This window comes from Monopterus albus, unplaced genomic scaffold (genome assembly GCF_001952655.1).
Source record: "Monopterus albus unplaced genomic scaffold, M_albus_1.0 scaffold122.1, whole genome shotgun sequence".
NCBI lineage: Eukaryota > Metazoa > Chordata > Actinopteri > Synbranchiformes > Synbranchidae > Monopterus > Monopterus albus.
This window is the reverse complement of record NW_018128002.1, coordinates 1,016,605-1,024,371: the sequence shown is the minus strand read 5'-3', so window position 1 is coordinate 1,024,371 and position 7,767 is coordinate 1,016,605. Positions and strand designations below refer to the sequence as shown.

The window sequence follows — 7,767 nt, the reverse complement described above, 5'->3', positions numbered from 1 at the left end:
ATGTGACCATATACTGTACAGGGCCCCTGGTCACAGACATGCAAAAGCCCCCCCTTATGCAGCTGTTTAGCAACAAGGCCTCAAACTGAAAAGGACAGTGCCTCTTTGTGGTAATTTTGAATCTTCTTGTGATCATTTTGCATCTCTTTTCAATTGCCCTTTGTAGCCATTTTGCATCTCTTAAGTAATTATACATTTCTCTAGGGTTGTTCTCCAACACTTTTAAAAAGTAACACAGGTACATGCAAGCATACACACATCTCTTATGTGCCATCTGTTGGCATCTGTCACTCTCCTCTTGTAGTCTTCATCTGTTTTCACTACTAACAAGCTGGCTAACATGTTCATTCAATCCAATGCACAACACTCACTCATCACCAATCTAAGTCTATTGGCATCACCAGTAATCAGATTAGGAATGATCAGAGGCCCAGCTGCTTTACACCAGAGCAGCAAGGGGGCTGTTAGTTGGTTATGATTGCCCATACTGGCTGGATTCATTAGCTACTGTGATAAAATATTAATAAAAGGAACAAGTTACTCCTCAGGAAAACACAGGGACCCATCATTTAAAACAGCCTACATTATTAATCACCTTTTTTCAACACAAAAGGTCTATACTTGCTCTGTATGCACATGAACAAATGCATGCATCCATGATGCATATCCTTAGATACATGGAAGAACATAGACATTTGTGAACTATCTATTCCAATTATTGTCCCCACAAACAGAATCTCCATTCAGCATTGTGGACATTGCCATAAAGGGGCTGTGAACAGACTAGTACTGGGTAGAACCCTGGAAAGAGACTAATGATCGAATGACTGTGTAACTGAATCTGTTGTCTTATAAAAAGCCAGGAAATGGAAACAAATTTTTAAGTTTTAAGAAGCCTATTGTTATTACATTTTGCCCATTTAAATATTCATCAAAGCAGTTCACTGGACTGGGACAGCAAACAGGAATACACTGAAAAAACAGGTAGTCATATCAATGATTTGGTCTAACAGAAAAGCTGGGTTCAGAGATTTAGCTACCCACAAAGGAATAAAGATTAATCTTAATTAGACTTAATTAACCCACTCCAAGCGGCTATCCAGCACCTTTTTATCATTTTGCCAGCACCATGGATGATGATGATGATGATGAATACATCTGTGCCCACAAACACCAGCTGAATTACACATTAAAGCCATTTATACATAAAAGGGGAACTTAATCGAGCTCTCGTGACTCAAAGAACGCCTTTGTTGCAGTCGATAAGAGAAACAGGCAGATAGAGAAAGAGGACCAGGGAGCAAGGAGAAAAGAAAGCTGAGGTCCAAGTTTGACAGTGACAACTGTAAGAGAAAGGTGCAAAGAGCAGAGATGTTGAAAAAGATCAAAAACAATGGTTTACAGTGGCTTGATGACATTCATTTAGAAGCAAATCCCTCGACTTCTACCATCACCACCAGCAGCCACCAAACATAGATCAGATGCTGACTGCATCAAAGAGAGATCCATCCACTTAGCTGCCTCTTTGCCCTGTTTTCCTCTGACATCTAACTTCCTCAGAACAGAAGAACGATTACATGTTAGCTGTGTGTGACTACTGCAATAACTTATTTTCCACAAAGTAATTACTGGTGTTTTGCTTTTGTATGTAATTAAAGTGCAAGCTATAGATTCTTTCCCTCAGCTATATATGCAAATCATGCTACTGTTTTTCTTGTGGTGGAGTTTGCTTTATCTGTCTGGGTCAGATACAGTATTGCCAACCTCAATAATGTAGTCTAGTCATAGTGGCCTTTTTGATTTTCAAAATGTGGACCTTCTCCTTCTACATTTCTGTCACCCTCCCACTCCATATTCTCACTGTATCCATTACTGGCCCTGTATTCTTTTACCAATATTGTCTACTTCCCCATTTCAATCCCTATGCTGCTGTCTTTTTTTTTTTTTTTTACTAACAGCCTTTTGTATCCTTATTTCCATCACAATCCATCTCTTGCAGTGTACCCATCCCACTATGTGTGTCCATGACCACATTTTCCTTATATTCATTCTTCTTTCTCCTTCCCTCCTGTCAGAGCAAACCGGTGACGTTGGCTGTTGCCTCTCACCCAGTCTGACCCCCAATGGATTCTGCTGCTGATTTGAGGCAGCTGGTTCCCTGCCTCTGAGTCTCCACCCACTACCTACCCCTCTCAGTTGTGGTTTTCCATAGAGTCAGTCATGATGTGAGGCTGAAGCCATTTTACAGACAACATAGCACAGGGAAGCAAAATCTGGACTACATTGTCCAAATATTGTAATGAATGGCACATACCCGAACAAGAAGCAAACACCTACTGAAACTTATCCTGAAATGGAAACCAGAGCAAACGTGTTTCAAAATGGTACTTCTTACACATATTTTATGGTATTGTGCTGAAAAGAACTACAGAGCAGTAAATGTTCTGCAGTGAAAGTCTGTGAGCTAAGTTGCCAGTGTAACTGTTCCAGCTTTCTGAACTCTGCCCTACTGTTGTTCAAATCCAGACAGTAATCTACTCCACTCAGACTGACCTCACTTCACTGGCAGGCGTAAGAATATTGCAGCATGTGCACAGCATCAGAGACCCTGTCTGTGTGTTTGTGCCACTTTTCTAAGATGTGTGAGGCTCAGCCGGGAACCGAAGGGGTCCACTGAGTCTGCTATCGTACTGATGAACAGACTCCAAACTTTGGTGTCTTCTATCTCACATGAGATGGCGGACTTGTCCCTGTTTAACAGTCCTGTGTTCTTTTGATCACATCTGAGATATAACAATTTTATCAAACATACAGTACATGACATTTCTACAAGCTGTTTTTAGTTGGATATACAGTGTAAATAACTCTTCACGGCGTATGTACTGTTCAGACATCAGGACAGATGTTTAGTGCAGGAAAATTTAACATCTTCCAACAAAATATCTAGAGTGCACATTTAACAGTACAGTACACTGTCCAGACCCTGTCTGAGCTGGTGTGTGTGTGTATATGGGAGTGCAGGAGAGGAAAGGGGCTTTTTTCATGTTCACTATTTGACCCAAGACAAAGGTTAAAGGTTTCTGTGAAGTTGAGATTTTGTCCCAAAGGCTAAAAATATCTTTAAATTAAGAATGGCATCATATGTGTGGATGTGCAAAGTATGTTTCCTCTATACAGTGCATTTCTAAGCTTATTACTTAGTTGCAGATACTGTATATAAGTAGGTCTGCTGATAAGTAACAAGAATGCGCAGCAGAGCAATGCCAAAGATATGTTTAGAAAGAAGTGCTGAGCAATTCAATTCCCACTGAGAAGTGCCTCACTTAGTACAAATCTTGGTCACAATTCTTTAAAAAACAGATTTCATAATTCAGCCTTATCTAAAATAGATTATGCATAATAATAGATTACTTTCAGGTGACTTTCTGTTATTTTTAAACAAAAAAATCCAGTATCAGTCTAACTATGCAAATCACTTTAATAGAAATTTGAAATCCAGCATTATTATTGCATTAACTCTATATGTTCTCTTATGTTTAGATTTGTATATTTTTGAACTTGTGAGTGTGAGTGAGGATGCTTTACAATGAAATACAATTGCACTCAGAAGTGATTAGACAGAAAATAAGAGGTAGTAACTTGCATTATTTCTTAGCATGAAACATTTGATGCTCTCATCTTTTATATATAAAAAAGCATAACACAAGAATAATAAGAGTCTTCAAGTCTGCTATAAGAATCAGATGCAAGACATATGCCTTGTGTTGAGAAACAGTAGATCACAAGTATGTAAGTGTGTTAACTATTACATAAAAGACCTTGAACTACCAGTCAAAAGTTGTATTAATCCAAGATGATAACTGAAACAATGGCACACAAAATAACTCAGAAATCCATCAATGTGGACACTAATATTTCTCTCACAATTCCTTCTGGGTGAGCTCCATTCTGAATTCACCACATTTCTCAGGATGATGACACTTTTTCCACAGAAAACCATAAAGCAAAGTCGTGAGGAATGCCAGAAAGTGGCATGTTCTCCTACTCTTGGCCATCTCTTATGTGGCTTGGGAGAGAGCCGCATAGCCTCCAGGTCTGGACATGGGATACTCAAACAGATAAAGGACCTGTTTTGTTTCCTGACACAGTGTAGAAGTGAACACTATCGTTGCATACTGTATTCCTAACAACCTCCATTTGTTCTTTGTTCTCTCTCTTCTGAACAAACATCTATGTTATGTTTAATACATGAACTATTATCTAATGAAAGCCAGATTCCAGGAATGCAGGAACTGAATCAAACATATTACCTAGACACAATTCCCCTCCTCCAATCCACATTTTTCACTCTCACTCTAATCAGCCCAAGGGACATAAATTAAATTTATCACTGGCACCAAATGGAGAGAGGAGGGAAAAAGGGGCTAGCAAAGACGAAGGGAGGGGGAGAATGGAGGCCAGACAACAGAGAGCAGTGGCATAAGCCACAGATCACAGCTGTTGGGGCTCATTCCAAAAACAAAAAACAAAACATACTACTACCTGGTAAATATTAAAATTAGCTGACATTTCAGGGGATATTTCAAAGTTATCTGACCTACTTGCTAATCCCGCTTTGTGAAATACCCCCATGATCTCTGTGTATCATCCTTCCACATCCTGCAGGATCTAAACACAATGTCAACATGTCCAATGCAATGTGACCCTCAGAGTCTCTGCAGGTCAGGCAACCATCAACTGACACAGTGAGAAATTGGAATAGGGGGAATTGTGCAGCACATGCAACTGACCTCTCACCCACACGGCTGAACACAAACAAGCACTGTTCAGAGATCAGCTTTATTACTATTGCTCTCCCTGGACAGGAGGCAGGTGTCCACACATATATCTAAAATATTAAATGGCACACTAGTTTGCCTTGCCAAAAGTAGCCAGTATTATATTTGTGAAATATGTTTTTGTGAATTACTTTTATTTTGGGTACACACAGTAAAAACAAAAGAGCACATATGACAGGATTGTGTCTGAGAAAGGGTGTCTAATAATCATTCAGTGTAGGCTGTAGATCAGTGAAACAAACAAACAAACAAAAAAAAACCAACAACAACAATAAAAAAAAGGAGTGGTGTTTCCACCTAGCTGTCTGAGTGACTGTCCAACTTACAACAGCCTCTCTGGATATGACAGCAAATGACACCCTTGACCACATCCAGACCATAGGGTTAACGGCACTAAATTACACAATTAGAGAAATAGCCAGACACTGTGGCTACCTTCTGTGAAATGGCTTGCATGAGGCTTTACAAGCCCTGGCTGCAGGCAGCAACTCACTGGAAACTAAAGAGTAAAAATTACAGCAAAGAAAAGATCTAGGGGGATAGCCCTGGGGAGCTTTCCACCTGGTCAGTCCTCCAGTTGTCTGACTCACTACCAGTTATCCCATTTTGTTTGGTTTCTGTCACATATTAAACCACCTTTTGTAGATCATGTATTTATTTTTAATATAAAAGCTACAAAATTCAAGAAAATACAAGTGTGGTGTTAAAATTCTGGTGACTGTTACTAATACATCACAATGTCATGCTGTAATGTATAGTTAATTATAATGACTACAGTATAACAACTTCTTTCTTGCTAGGCCTTTGATTCAGCTCCAACGCTATTTAATACAAGGTAAACGTGGGGATTTATTCATGTGTTCTATATGGAGCATTGAGTTAGTCAGCATTATAACAGTGACTGCGCAGAGAACGAGGATCAAAGTACAGTATATTATTACTAAGAAAGCCTACAACTGCTACTTAGATTTTACTTTCCTGCCTCGTTTATCAGTACAATGCTAATAATAAACGACAGGCACAAACTGAGGTTCGATACCTCCCAAGGTCCGAGAGAACTACAGTAATTTTCAAGCAAGTCCCGGTGCCCTGGAATTATAGTGCCACATTCCTTTCCCTGCAATTCAACTAGCGCTGGATACTATTTCCCTGTGTATGTCTATTTATCAATTGAAGTAAATGTATCGTGGACTTAATGTAACGTTTCCATACAAATAATACCGTAGTGAGGCTAACTGTGGCTTTCTCTGAAGAAAGGTACAGAGGCACAAAAGACAAAAAGCAACCCAAGCTTTAGGTTAGTGTTACTGCCACTACTGTTAGCTTGCCGAACGACATTTAACAAGCGTTAGCAGGCAAGCTATCGTTCACTGCATAGCATTTCTGATTTATTCACTTCAATATCTTGGGCAATAACCATGAACAGCAAAATACACACAGAGCCCATATTAGTTGTCTAATACAAGGCGTGCTTCTAATAGCGAATTGTGCTAGCTATATTAGCATAGCACATAGCAGTTTTCTGACTGGGTATACTCGTTTTGTACGTTGTCTGGGAAGGTTAAGGGATAACACTGCTATTTACTTTGGTACAGAAAGCGTCAACATCAAAAATGTTTTTCTATAGTATGGTATTTTTAGTTCGCGTGGCTTGCACACAAAGTATATTATTTAAAAGTATAAATGTCTGATGAGCCCATGAGTCGCATTAACTTGCTGGTTAGCTATATCAAAGCCCTTACGTTTGCTAAGTATCGTTAACCAGCTAGCTTAGTTAGCTGCTGGCCTTTATTAACACTGGCACAGTGATTCAGAAATATCATTAACGCTACTCTTTCTTTCGGTCTTAGCTTACAGATAAAGTCTCCTCTGACGGCGTTTAACTCAAGGCAATCGCCGAAGAAGCGGCGTAGCCCGTCGTAAAAAACGTGCGCGCCTAGGAGAGGCTTCCCACAGCGCATCTTGTTATAAGGCAATTGCCGATGTGTCGCTCGTCTTTTCATTAGCCTATTTCCTCGAATTACACTTACCGTTAATGTGTTACTTTATTCGCAATCCGAACCCCGATCACCTGGGCTGATGTTGAACATAGATTCGCGTCAAAGTATTACAAATTAGGAATTTTATCCAACTTATTCTTCTTAGTTGTTTTCTCCACTTCCTGATTGAGACGGTGCCATTTTGAATAGCGAAAAATATTTCCGCCGCTGTCGTCACGCGCAATGCCGCATGTTGATCGCGAGCAGAAAACAGCCATAAATAGTTCATCATAGTCATGCCGGCACATTTGAACCAGTGCTTCTGTTGGTATAAATAAATACAGATGGTGGCAGATGAGACAAGAATTTAACGCGGTACATATTAGTTATTGGCCCTTTTACAAAACATTAACTAGTAATAGCTTAATAATAACAACAGTAACAGCAACTCGGATCTTTGAAAATTATAGGCAAAGACATTTTAAGTTGGTGCACAGTATATTGCATGGTTTATACGCCCACTATAGAACCTTGTGTACGTTTTTTATAAGCTATAACACATGACGACATTTTAATTTATATCATTCAATTGTTATCTGAGAAGTGAATCATGCCTTTTCAACCAAATCATTCTAGGATAGGACAGAGGTCCAAAATAAATCTATGTTTGTGAGAAATTAATTATGTAATTCTTTTGCATCTTTATAGAATACCAAGGCTGCAACATTGAGTAGATATTTTGTGTGGCTGAAACCAAATATATTTCATTGTGTTGTTTCATATATTTCATTTTAGCAAATTACTTGGGCTACTTCCCAACAGACAGTTATTCTGTAAATCCACATTTCATTTTAGATGTTAAATAGAGTACATGCACATCTGCCTCCAGCACGTTGCTGTCTTATTTTGGCATCCATCTGTCCATTCAACATTATTAAACTATAGAGCTG

At 39.2% G+C, this 7,767-nt stretch overlaps 1 protein-coding gene across 4 annotated transcripts in view; it reads right to left on the bottom strand.

Annotated features, from left to right (window-relative positions):
* Nucleotides 1–7,029, bottom strand: part of sbno2b (strawberry notch homolog 2b) — a 78,519-nt gene extending 71,490 nt beyond the window's left edge. For all 4 annotated transcript variants that reach the window (XM_020612235.1, XM_020612238.1, XM_020612236.1 and 1 more), the window contains exon 1: nt 6,869–7,029. The gene's annotated coding sequence lies outside the window, so the exon portion shown is untranslated. The remainder of the gene's footprint in view (nt 1–6,868) is intronic.
* Between the last annotated feature and the right edge of the window lie 738 nt (nt 7,030–7,767).